The sequence below is a fragment of the Danio rerio genome, chromosome 16, assembly GCF_052040795.2.
Source record: "Danio rerio strain M-AB ecotype USA chromosome 16, GRCz13ab, whole genome shotgun sequence".
Classification (NCBI taxonomy): domain Eukaryota; kingdom Metazoa; phylum Chordata; class Actinopteri; order Cypriniformes; family Danionidae; genus Danio; species Danio rerio.
In genome coordinates, this window is record NC_141036.1 from 4208113 (window position 1) to 4222078 (window position 13966).

A 13966-nucleotide genomic window follows, 5' to 3' on the forward strand; every position below is an offset into this window, starting at 1 on the left:
TTTTTATTAATTTCTAGACAGTCAAAAGTTTACACACATTTTCTTTGTATTTTATTTTATTTTTTACTTTTGATGCCGTTCAGCCTAATAATCTTAAAATGCGGGCTAAACCATTTTGTCATCACTTTAGACATTACACTAAAGCAGGGTTTTAAAATTGGCGGCTTGTGGTCCAAGTTTAGCTATTTGTTTTGGCCCTCCAAATAGTGTGACCAAGACATCAAAAATACATCTTTAAAACTAACTTTTTTAGTCTTTAAAACAAACGCTGGAGTATGCAGTATGACGCCGTTCCTTTTTAGTGCTTACCAGCTAGCTGGTTAACTTCATATGGACGGCTTTTCCGCTGTTACCAGTTTGGCAAGTGGCTCGCCTCATACAATGGCAAAATTGAGACGTAAAGAGGAGTTGACTGCGAAGATGGGGTTTGAGTCTGACGAAGAATGGTTCCAGAAATCAGGTGAGACAAAAACAAAATAAACAAGTAAATAATGGGTTGAGAATGTAGTACAAATCTGAAAATGTGGTAAAAATCAGGCTGCTGTGAGGTCTTTTCTTTTTTTTCTGGATCTTTTGAAAACACTGTCTGTAAGGTTTAGGGAAGAGGGTGGGCGCTGGTCAAACGATGCTTTTGAAAACACTATTGGTTAGGTTTAGGAAAGGAGAAGGGTGGGTCGGTCGGTCAGTTAATCAGTTGACAGCGGCCTCTGGTGGATTTACGCGAGAAGAACGGGCACAAATAGCACATGTGAGATAAATTTGAGAAAAACCATACACAGCGGCCTTTGGTGGATTGGCATAAACAAAAACTGCAAAAAACGTATCTCCTGGAACGTATTTGGCACTCTCCGGAAATGTACATAGGGGCACATAATCAGAAAGAGCCTGGATTGCCTTAAAAAAGCCTTTGAGAAATGCTTGAAACCCCTGCCATCTGCGACATCCACAAGCAATGCATGATGACAAATGAAACGCACAGATAAAAAAAGGTGGAGCATGACTGCCATGCTGGAAGAAAGACCATAATGTTGTGTAGTTTCAACATGCTCTTTACATCAAAAGAGATGAAAGTGCACTGATATTGAATTCCGCGGGCATTAAATTGAAAGAATTATACAGCTCTCATGGTGGCTTAGGCTGTTTTTCTTAACCGAGTAGTCTTCAGTATCAATAAATGGTTTTAGGTGAACACGGTAATGCGATGTTGCCTGAAGCCGTGCGCATCATATTGCAGAAAATGAGATATGCCCCGACGTTTTGTGTTGCTTTATTTGATCAGTTCTTCTCTCGTCGGCATTGAGGAAGAGTTGTCTGTTCTAATGACTGTCAATAAATGTTATCTTTCTCTCGTACAAAGACTCCACACAATGTTCATCCATCTCAGCAGACTGCTACTGGCAATTTAATTGCAAAACCTCTCCTATTGTTCTCTCCTAGTCCAGATGCATGCTGGGAAAAGAGAAGAGATGCGTGGTAATGGCTTCTCATTACTCATGGATATGAACTACTTGGGAATCTTCCCTACCTTCTGTGTTTCCAACAAAACATTGATCAAACACTTTGTTAAACATCGGTGTCTGTATTTTGGGATTCACAAGTGTTTTCTGTTTATTTAAGGTAGTGAATTGTATTAAGAGATGTTGATCTCTGCTCTGTCCACTTTTGATGTTGAAAACTAAACTCTAAAATTTAATAATGACTTTTATTGACATTTTTGCAGTTTGACATAATGTATAAGAAATAATATAGAGAGAAATAAGTAGACAGAATATCTACTGCCAGCTTATCACAAGGTTTGTGTAATATACAAGACCTACTCAGACAACCTATCACTTTATACAACAGTTCTGTCTGTTTCTCGAATCTGATTGGCTGATAGCCATGATGAGATATTAAAGCAGTTTGTATGGCCTCTTCACCCTTGTGTATTACTCCGCCCACACTAGGACTAAAAAGGGACTAAACAACTCATTTCAGTTTAACAAATATTGCAGCTGTTGGACAACATAATGTACTTTTGATGCTTTTTTAGTCAAGGATGTAGTTGTTTTTATAGCAACTATGCAGTTTATTTATAAGGTTAGTGCCTAAATATTAGTGCCTAAATATTTAAACAATAATCAATTCGCAGATTCAGCACGTCAGCGGCCAACAGCCTGTCATACTGAGCAAAACAAAGACGGTAGAGGTTTTGCCACAAGATGGTGACAGGGACTGCATAATAAGTCCTTGGGGGAGAAAAACTTAGTAAATTTCAAACTACGGCTGATCAAATCATTATAAAACGGGTAAGTGACTTTCTAAGTCGATCAATTTCTTTTTTGTATGTTTTAGTGCTGTATTTATATCATAGTAATTTGGTAGTGTTTGCTTTGCTTTGGCTTTTTTGGGGTTAATTATTGTGATCTCCCGACTGCAACAGAGAAATGCTGGGAAATCTTTGTAGACTGATGGCATTTCATGCCGTTCAGCCTTATAATCCTAACATAAGTAAAATCACCTGTTTTGTCATCACTTTAGACATTATGCTAGAGAATCATTTAAACACTAGCTATAAAGTGACGTTAGTAAATGAGACACAGTCTCTGCTGTTCTGAAGGTCAGCTGCAGATGTGAATGATTTCTCACACAAAACGATTTTTGAGACTCTCCCTGTTTGATTTTCTTTTTTATATACAGGATTATGCCATCTAACTGTTGTATAAACGCAATATCACGATCATAGCAGTGCAATATGGCTGTATATCATCACTGGTGGGACACTAAGGCCCTTGTGTGCAGACTCGAGCTAACGCACGCCATACCTGTCAACGTATGTCTCTGAAAATCCGGGAGAGCGCTGGGGTGGGGGGATGAGGTGGGGGGGGGGGGGGGGGGGGTTCCAAGAGTTTCCGGGAGACAGATCAATAATTCCGGGAGACAGATCAAAATCAAGACAAACTCAAAATAGGTCTGAAATACGGAAGACTACCATTGGCTGGTATGACGCATGCCGCCCAGTGCTGATTTACAGCCATATCGGACTGCTACGTTTGTGATATTTTTTATTTACTTTAGATCAAGGTCCCATAATACAATTCAAAAGCATAAATAAACTGGGAAAAATAAAAACTTGAATCACACAATATGGAAAACTGCTAATTTTGGGATATTTTTTACATTCATATTGTTTTGAAACACTAAATAGCAGGGCTAATTAATTAGCTTGTCATGGGGACCAGTTCATGAAAGGCATCCTAAATGAGGGGCCGGAGAGATATGACTTGAAATATGAGTGATAACACAACAGCATATAAGTGTCACAGGTGATTGCAAGAAAACAGACCCAGTTGCAGCAACGAACTACACAAAGGGGTTTATTGACAGGATAAGGCACAAGTAGAGACACAAGGGGATGATGAGGAACGGTAAGGACAACAACACAAGGAAGCCAGTGGTAGTAACAAGATGGTACCAAAATGAACAGCCAGCCAGGAGTAGGAGCAACAGTGGTCAAAACCAGAGCTAGATCCTGGAGCAGGCCACGTAAAATCCAGACAGTCAGACCTTAGAGGTCAGGACACAGGATAGGACTGGAAAATTATAAGACACAAGACTGGATTGCAAACAGGCAGCAATACTATACAATAAGATAATAAAAATAAAATAAAATCTAAATACTAGCAGAGAAAGACAGACTTGAGCAATCTCAAACAAAACTGAAATAAAGACTTGTAGAATTTTAAAGAGAATAATTAAACAAAATCAAACAACTAATAATCAACTACTAAGAAGACTGGGACTGACAGAAAAATGGCTCTAAGGGTAAAAGTAAAATAAAGATTAGAACACAAAATTAAGTAAACACTAGAAACAAACAAAAGAAAGTAATAGCTACAAACAAACAATAAATAGACTAACAAACTAGACCAGGCAAGACCAAAAGCTTAGTACAGATACAAGGCAAGGATTCAAGACAAGTTCACATAAAACCAACCAGCAAAGAAATGAGAACACAGCACATTATATAGAACTAAGCAAACGAGAGACAGGTGAAAACAATCAGGATAACAAGGTCTAAATAAGAGGGCGGGGTAACTTAAGCAAGGAGGAAAGACAAGAGGAGCACATGGCCAACACAAATTAAGACTTAGCAATGTAAATAAGCACAGGACAAACAGGCAAACATTAAACACTGACAGGACTGACAGGTCAGGTCAGGATCATGACAATAAGAGCCCATATGCTTTATTTTTGCTCCTTAAGACACCCACATTGTATTTTTTCTACATTAAAATGTTAATATGTTGTATTATGAAACATAACATCACTGCATTGTACAATGTGGCTTTTTTACAAGCATTCATTATTTCAAAGCACAACAAAAGCAGTGCATTGCTTAGGTAAGCTTCCTCTACAATCAGACAGATTCGTGTTATGTTTTAAACTGCGTAACAATAAGGGATGCAGCGATTATAGATTTTGGTTGTACGATTATATATAGTCTGAAGAATAATCACGGTTTCACGGTTATCACAGTTATGATGCATTAATTACATTCAAAACGCTACTAGTTTAGAAAATCACAACAAAACTGCTTATATTTTAAAATGGTTCCTTTTTCTTTAGTAGTGCAATGCAAAACAAGGAGAAAAACACATAAAATAAAATTAACATTCCCTCACAAACCGATGCATACATAGGAATAAGAAAGAAAGAGTTTTTCATGTAATAGATGTGAGAAAATGTCCAACGACCTTAGTCACGGTGAAGTAACATGAGTTATCCTGCCTGATTTTCTGTGAAATCAAACAAAACTTTCGCTGAAAATGATGAATCACCAAGGCAGTGGCAGGTTTGCTCTGCTTAAATGGATTTCGTTCTTTTGTTATGCAGTCATTTTAAGATTTCATGGGGAAATCTGTTTTTGTGAGACTGATGTAGTCATAGTCACAGCAAATAAATGTCCAAAATCGGCACACAGCACATATTTGTTAGCATACAGTACATACTATATACATTACCTGACAAAAGTCTTGTCTATCCAGGTTTTAGGAACAACAAACAATCACTTGACTTCTAGTTGATCATTTGGTATCAGAAGTGGCTTATATGAAAGACAAAGTCCTTTAGATTACGCTTATTTTATCAAAATAAAATATGATCATGCTTTGATTTTTAATCATTTAATTAGGACAGTAAGGTCTGACTTTGCTTAGATAAAACTCTTGTCACTCAACAGAAATAATGTCCAGTATAGAATATAAAGTCATGCTGCAGTGGAGACAGAATTAATATTTTGTCTGACTCCATCATGAGCTTGGAGGACTGCATCCATACATCTCTGCAATGACTTAAATCACTGATTAATAAAGTCATCTGGAATGGCAAAGAAAGCGTTTTTGCAGGACTCCCAGAGCTCATCAAGATTCCTTGGGTTCATCTTCAATGCCTCCTCCATCATCTTACCCCAGAAATGCTCAATAATGTTCATGTCTGGTGACTGGTCTGGCCAATCCTGGAGCACCTTGACCTTCTTTGCTTTCAGGAGCTTTGATGTGGAGGCTGAAGTATGAGGGGCACCATCCTGCTGAAGAATTCACCCTCTCCTGTGGTTTGTAATGTAATTGGCTGCACAAATGTCTTGATACCTCAGGCTGTTGATGTTGCCATCCACTCTGCAGATCTCTCCCATACTCAATGTAACCCCAAACTATGATTATTCCGTTACCAAACTTGAGTGATATCTCTGAGGGTCTATGCATGTTCCAGTAGGTCTTCTGCAGTATTTGTGATGATTGGGATGCAGCTCAATAGATGATTCATCTGTAAAAAATCTCCCTTCTGATTAGACGCAGCCCTGATTAGCTGTGAGTTTTGATAGATTAAGTCATGTTTATTGTGGTGAAAGTGGGGTCTGAAAGCAATAAATATTCTTATCAGGAGTAAAACCACCTGTTTTTTTTTTTAATCGTGCCGACTCACTGTAGCTGAAAAGTCAGGTCCGCTAGCTACTGTTAGTTTTTGATGGGTAAGCTACTTCATTTTTTATTCAAGTACTTTGCATAAAAATTGCATACTAATCCATTCATTCATTCATTTTTTATGCTTAGTCCCTTTATTAATCTGAGGTCGCCACAGTGGAATGAACCGCCAACTTATCTAGCATATGTTTTACGCAACGGATGCCCTTCCAGCTGCAACCCATCAATGGGAAACACCCATACACACTAATACACTACAGACGATTTAGCTTACCCAATTCACCCATACCGCATGTCTTTGGACTTGTGGGGGAAACCGGAGCACCCGAAGGAAACCCACGCCCACACGGGAAGACCATTCAAACTCCACACAGAAACGTTCTTGCTGTGAGGCGAACATGCTACATACTGTGCCACCGTGACGTTCTAATACTAATCCATGATGCCTTAAATGAACAGGCTTTTAAGGGTAAAACGGAGGTGTGGTGAGGGACTCGGTTGGGCGGTGTAGTGACCAACTACATTTGGACTGAGCCATGGATGTTTCTAATGTCTGGCTCCGCCCCTGAAACTGAGATAAAAGTATCAGCAAATTCCAGTTCACTTGGACTTTAACAAACTAAAACAAAAGAGTACAAAGAAAGAGATGCCCTCTTTAAGGTCACAGACTGGACAGAGCTGCTTGCTGCACATGATGACCCATTTCAGCTGTGCTTTTCTAGCAGTGCACTATAATACAGTCAGCAGAATGTTGAAGCACAAGCTGTCAATCAAAGCTTGTGGACGGAAAACAGCAACCGTGAGCGCTGCAAAAGTCCCGTGCACTGACTGTCCTGTGTGTGTTTCTGCGACGATAACATCTCCGGTGTCTGTTTCCATGGCAACCGCCAGCATCAGCGCTGACATCCCTGCCCTGCACCTGTTCACGGTGCACTTTCACACCTCGCACGATCTGCCATAAACCTCTCCAGCTGCTGAAGCTTCACTTTAAATAATCAGACCGTTTGAGTGTGGACGTTTCTCTGACTTGCTGATGTGTAAATTCATTTTTGATGAAACCATTAAAAGCTAAAGCACGTTTATACAGTTGAAGGCAGAACTATTATCCCTGTTGAATATTTTTTTCCTCAATTTTTGTTTAACGGAGAGAAGATTTTTTTACATTTCCACACATAATAATGTTAATAACTCATTTCTAATAACTGATTTATTTTATCTTTGCCACGATGACAGTAAATAATGTTTTACTTGATAATTTTCGAGATACTAGTTTTCAGCTTCAGCTAGGTTTATTAGGCAAGTTAATTAGGCAAATCATTGTATAAGGATTGTTTGTTCTGTAAACACAATTGTTAAAGGGGCTAATAATATTGACCTTAAAATGATAAAAACTAAAAGCTGCTTTTATTCTAGCCGAAATAAAACAAATAAGACTTTCTCCAGAAGAAAAAAATATTATAGGACATACTGTGAAAATTTTCTTGCTCTAATCAGGATAATTTTGGAAATATTTAAAAAATAAGAAAAATCTAAAGAAGGCGAATAATTCTGACTTCAACTGTATATTATGATCATATGCCTACCAACACAACGCTTATTATATATGGAAAATAATACATTTACAAAATAAAATGCATACATGCACAGCACAATTCACATTTACAAAAAAAAAAATGTTTTTTTAAGGAATTTAGGTATTAGGAAATATTGTGAAAATTTCCTTGCCTTGTTAAACATAATTTGGGAAATATTTAAATCAGAAAAAAACAAATAAATAAATAAATAAATTCACAAGAGGGCGAATAATTTTGACTTCAACTGTACATTTGAAGAGCCCATTATTTGTCCTCATGTAAAATTGAAAATAATAAACTAAAAATAGAATAAAATTAAATTAATTCAAATAAATAAAATTGAATAAAATGTAATAAATTGAAATAAATAAATATAAAACAAATATATATATACATAAATATATATACACAGAGGTCAGAATTATTAGCCCCCCTTTAAATTTATTTATTTATTTTTTTTTCATTTTTTTGAAAAGAAAGGAACTTTTCACCGTATTTCCAGCCTGATTCCACAAGGAAACGTAAGTATTTTACGTTTTGTCAGTTTAGTGGCTAATTCGTACGAGTTCAGTCATACGAAAATGTACGATTTTAAAAAGGAAATAGTACTAAATTGTACGAATTAGATTCATACGAATTAGCCACTAAATCAAAAAGTTACGAATTACTGTGAGATCTTCTAGAAAAAAAGTCTTATTTGTTTTCTTAAACATATCTCTTAATTCTGATTGGCTGATTGGAATGTTGTTCCAGGATCAACACAGATGTCAGGAATATGTCCTTCATGGTGAAATCAGGTTGGTGTCAGACCAGCAGGAGCAGAACTGTGAAGCACTGCTCTTTCATCAAACGATCACTGCGCAAATCTGTACAGAAAATACATATTTACAGCATCTGTCCAGAAATGCTGTATTTCGGCAGTCTGTTATTCAGAGCACATCTGCTCTGATCGGTGTAAAGCTCAGCACAAGCTGTTTAAGTGGACGGTGGATTACAGTCAGTACAGTAGCACGTGCTTTTACTGCCCTCTTGTGTTCAGAAAAATTGTCATTCCTACAGAAGTGACACAAAAGATTAATATATAAGGGCCAAAAACAAACAAGTTTTTCATGCATCAGAAAAAAATGTAATACACTGTACACTATTATCTTTATTTGTTTTACCTGTAAAATAAAAAGTCAGTGTGGAATTTAAAGATACAGGCAACACTGTGGAGATACTACTTGATGTGAAGCCCTCTAAAAAGATTATTTAAAGATAATGACTATCATGCAAACAATTGGTTATACCATGGGAATCATGATAAAAAATACATGGAACTTATGAAAGTCAAGCTAGCAGGCACATTAAAGTGTAAAAGTGCCTCAGGTATCCATTGCTAATTTTGAAAGCTAGCTTCTTTGAAAATCCTGGAGAACTGACCTCTATTGCTAAATTGTTTGATCAGATTAATTCCACGTCACTAGCTCAATAGTGTGTTCTAGTAGCAGCGTTTGACTTGGTCTGTTCAAGTTTTGATTCTGAATATATTATCATAATATACACACTGTGACACGGTGGCGCAGTCGGTAGAGCTATCGCCTCACAGCAAGAGTAGATAGCACATTTTGATATCGCAATATGCTACCTATCAGACTTTGGTACCAGTGTAAAATTTAATGTGCACTCTGATATGAAGCTGTAATATAGCCCTAACCTACTTAATCCCTAACCCCAACCTCATAACCATTCAAATACAGTGTTGGTTAGCATAATCTGACGGGTAGGATAAAATGTCAGGACAGCTACCGCCAGCCGACAACTATTCGGACATATGGTTTACACAGTGGATGCCTTTTCAGCTGTAACCCAGTACTGGGAAACACACACACACACTACGGCCAATTTAGCTTATTTAGTACATTCACTCAGCCTATATTACATAATAAACATAACACAAACTGCACATATTTATATGACCGTTCTCTTCACTGTATGCATTAATTTTTATTGTAAAATATGAAACATTGCCGGCGAGGCAGTGGTGCAGTAGGTAGTGGTGTCGCCTCACAGCAAGAAGGTCGCTGGTTTGAACCTCGGCTCAGTTGGCGTTTCTGTGTGGAGTTTGCATGTTCTCCCTGCCTTCGTGTGGGTTTCCTCCGTGTGCTCCGGTTTCCCCCACAGTCCAAAGGCATGCAGTACAGGTGAATTGGGTAGACTAAATTGTCCATAGTGTGTGTGAATGTGTGTGTGGATGTTTCCCAGAGATGGGTTTCGGCTGGAAGGGCATTCGCTGCGTAAAAACTTGCTGGATAAGTTGGCGGTTCATTCCGCTGTGGCGACCCCGGATTAATAAAGGGACTAAGCCGACAAGAAAATGAATGAATGAATGAAACATACCCTCTCTTATGCTGAATATCAGTTTTAATAATCAATAATGGCCATTATAAAAGTGAAACGTACAATAAATGTGTACAATAAATGCAAACAATCAGTCAGAACGAGTGTATACGTGATTACATAAATTAATATATTACCTTATCTTTGCACTCAGCTAAAACGAGTTACCTGAGATTAAGATATAAACAACGAGATGAATTAAGTATCACATTCACAATTATAGTAAGATGAGGTCAACCCAGGCTCATTCTCACTACGTACATCCTATTGACCTTATTCTCCGCCGATGAGCGGGGGCTGCCATTTGAATCTTTTTGGCTCGAGACTTCCGGTCTCATTCACTTCCATTCATTTTTAGACATTAAAAACTGCTCATTACGTTGCTTGATGTTGCAATTTGACATTTCCTTATTATATTATTCTACTTGGTCTGTATAGTCATGCAAACATTTGTTTGTAGAGCAAGTAGTTTGACTGTTTTCTGCCGTTTATTATTCCTAGTCATTTCTCCCATAGGCGACTGAATCGGAAGTTCTAAGACAATCGCGAAAACAGGCGCACTTCCGCATTTTAGAATAAGGTCAATATACATTTCTGGAGATCATGGCATACTTTCCAGAAGGTAAGTTTTTGTTTTGTTTTTTTGCAGTTTTTGTTTTCGTGAATCCACCAGAGGCCGCTGTGTACACCTATTGAGATCTCAAATTTCTCTCATGAGTGCCATTCAGGCCAGCTGTTCACCAGAGGCTGCTGTCGACTGACTGACTGACCAACCAAACACCTCACCTACCCTATTCCGTAAACCCAACCAATAGTGTTTTCAAAAGCACAGATTGAACCGATCACCCTGTCCCCTTAACCCAACCGAGAATGTTTTCAGCAATCCAGAAAAAGTAAACCTCACGCGGAAGCCTGATATTTACCACGTTTGCAGATTTTACCACACTCTCACCCTGTTATTTACTTGTTTATTTAATTGTTTTGCCTTTGTTTTTGTCTTACCTGCTTTCTGAAGCCGATCTTCGACGGACTCTAACCCCGTCATCGCGTTCAACTCCTCTCCGCGTCTCAAGTCCACTGTTGTATGCAGGGAGCCACTGGGCAAACTGGTCACAGCATTAAAGCTGTCCACACTGAGGTAATTAGTTAGCTGGTAAGCGCAAAAAAAAAAAAAAACAGACGCCCTCTGCGGCGTCATATGTTTATTTTAAAGACGAAAAGCAGCCAAATGTAGCTCTGACTACATAATTTGCGCTCTCCAGAAATGTATATGGGGGTACATATTCACAATGAGCCTCTTCCATAATGTTTGTGTTCCAGGTTAAGCTGTGTTTCTCAGAGGGAGACTATGGTCAGGGTGGTCTGTGTGCCGGCCGGGGGTCAGTGGACAAACTCATCTCTGTTTGCTGTAGCTCATTGGCCTGCTGTAATGTCAGCACAGGAGACACCTGTGCCCACTGACACAGGACCCGAGAGAAAGCAGCCGACTGGCAAACACACACTGATTGCTTTCTGCAGAGTCCGGAACTGCCCTCAGGACACACCATTAACCTGCGGTTTGTGGAGGAAACACACACACACATCATAATAATAAACACACATTATAACCTCACACATATCGTAAAACAAACATATACTGACGCATACAAACATGTATATACAACACACACTGACCCGCACAAACATGAACACAACACAAACGTGAACACACAACACATATCAAGTTTGCTCACACTCAAGTGTTCAGAATTTTAAAGACTTAAGTACTTTCATAATAAGACACTGTGAGACTTTAAGATATTATATTGATATAACAGAGTGATTTTCACTGTAAAATACCTGTACTTTTACTTCAGGTGTACTCATTTTAAAAGTGTTTTAAATTTCAAGTCTGCTCCGTATATTCAAAGCAAATGATGTTAGACGTTTATTCTTTATTGCATGTGTGTGGTTTAGTTTGCTGCAACTCTTTTTTTTTTTTAACCTACATGTTGTGTTTGTTTTACTTGACAGGCATTGTCACAAGCTCTTGTTCACCCTGATAAATACATATTTTACATACTGTACTACATGCAAATAAGAATTACAGTACACTCTCAAAGACAATAGAAACAGTATGATGAAGATAATCTTCGTTTCCTGGTCTCGGACCGTGGGAAATCACATGCAATAGAAATAATCGTTTAATCATTCTTACTGTATTCTGACGCATATCACCGTCTCAGTTTCATAATATCGACTACAGTTGCTTTCATAAAAAGCATTATGCCCTAATCATAAAATATGACAACAGGTCTGTCGTAATATAGAAATAAAGCTTCCTTATTGGCATCAGTGGATCCATAAAGAACTTTTAACGTACAAACACAAAAGGCTCTTCTTTATGAAAGGCTTTTAGTTTAACATGATATTCACACAGGAGGAACTATTCTGTTTTGTTCACTGAAAGGTCCTTCAATGCAAAACATTTTTTGATTGTATTGTCACAGTGTAAAACTAAAGACACTGTGACTAACAAACACACATCACATTGCACTCATACATAAAATACTTACTTTTAAACATGGACCTTTGTGTTATTTGTATTGTGCATGTGTGTGTTTGTGTAATGTGTATATGTTGTTTTTTTCTGTCAAGATTAGCATTGTGTTTATGTAAAAATTTCACTTTTATGTCAAACAATAGCCCATACCAACACTGAAATAACCACAGACACATTTTCTTTTAAACATAATTTATTCACCAAACATACGGAGTTTACATATACTTACAAGTTTCCATTTCTCAGCACCAAACCTGTTTAACTTTCAAACTAAGCCATTTATACAGATTTTTCCCGCCTTCACTTTGGAGCAGCCTTTTTCCATGACATCATCAGGGTCACAACCCCCTGGTCAGTAATTAAAAATCACAGTTTTGTTTTTTAAATCTGTATTGGTTATTTGTTGTGTTGTATTTTGAGTTTTGTATGCATATTCATTTACTTGCATTAATTTATACTTTTGTTGAATGTCTTTTTATGTATTTTTTTTGTCTACATGTCAACCTACTACCAGTAAAATTGTTGGACCCATGGGCGGGGCCAATACTATAAAATGGCCCCAAACATTCACTTGATGTGGGCAGTTGTAGGAAAAGGTTGTGTTTGGGTCAGTATTTGCAACAGATTTTGTTCAGGTCATTTCCTTGATTTAGCTGAACAAACCTGTATATATATATTGTAAATATTGAATAGTTTATTTTTCTTTATTGTTATTTTGTCGCTTTCACCTTTTTGCTGGATTTTTGTTTTCACTTTGTGTAAAATAAATCACTCTTCACTTTCACCAGCGGTATCTGTGACACTGTGATCCACCCGGTCAATCGTAACATGTATCATAGAATTTGTTTTGAACAAGATAAACTCTTAGACATGAAGGTTCCAATAGGGTAATTATTTGCTCCCCAAAGAACCTTTTCTTATAGGAACCTTTTTATTGTTTTAGCAAAAATTGATTGATTGATCTTGCTTTTTTTTGTTTTTTTTGTATTAATTATTTGATTACAGTTTATCCCATCTGAATATAAACATTCATTTTCTTTTCGGCTACTTGAGTATTGGTGCTGACCATGTCCATCCATTTATGGCCACAGTGTCGCCATCTTTAGATGGCTACTTCCAGCAGGATAACACACCATGTCATAAAGCGTGAATCATCTCAGACTGGTTTCTTGAACATGACAATGAGTTCACTGTACTCAAATGGCCTCCACAGTCACCAGTATTCAATCCAATAGAGCACCTTTGGCATGTGGTGGAACGGGAGATTCACATCATGGATGTGCAGCCAACAAACCTGCAGGAACTGCTTGATGCTATCACGTCATTTTCTAGCAAAATCTCTGAGGAATATTTCCAGTACCTTGTTGAATCTGTGCCACAAAGGATTAAGGCAGTTCTGAAGCTAAAAGGGGGGTTAACCTAGTACTAGCAATAAAGTGTACCTAATAAAGTGGCCGGTAAGTGTAGTAGCCTATACATTACAAAAATACTTTAGTGTTTTTAACCAT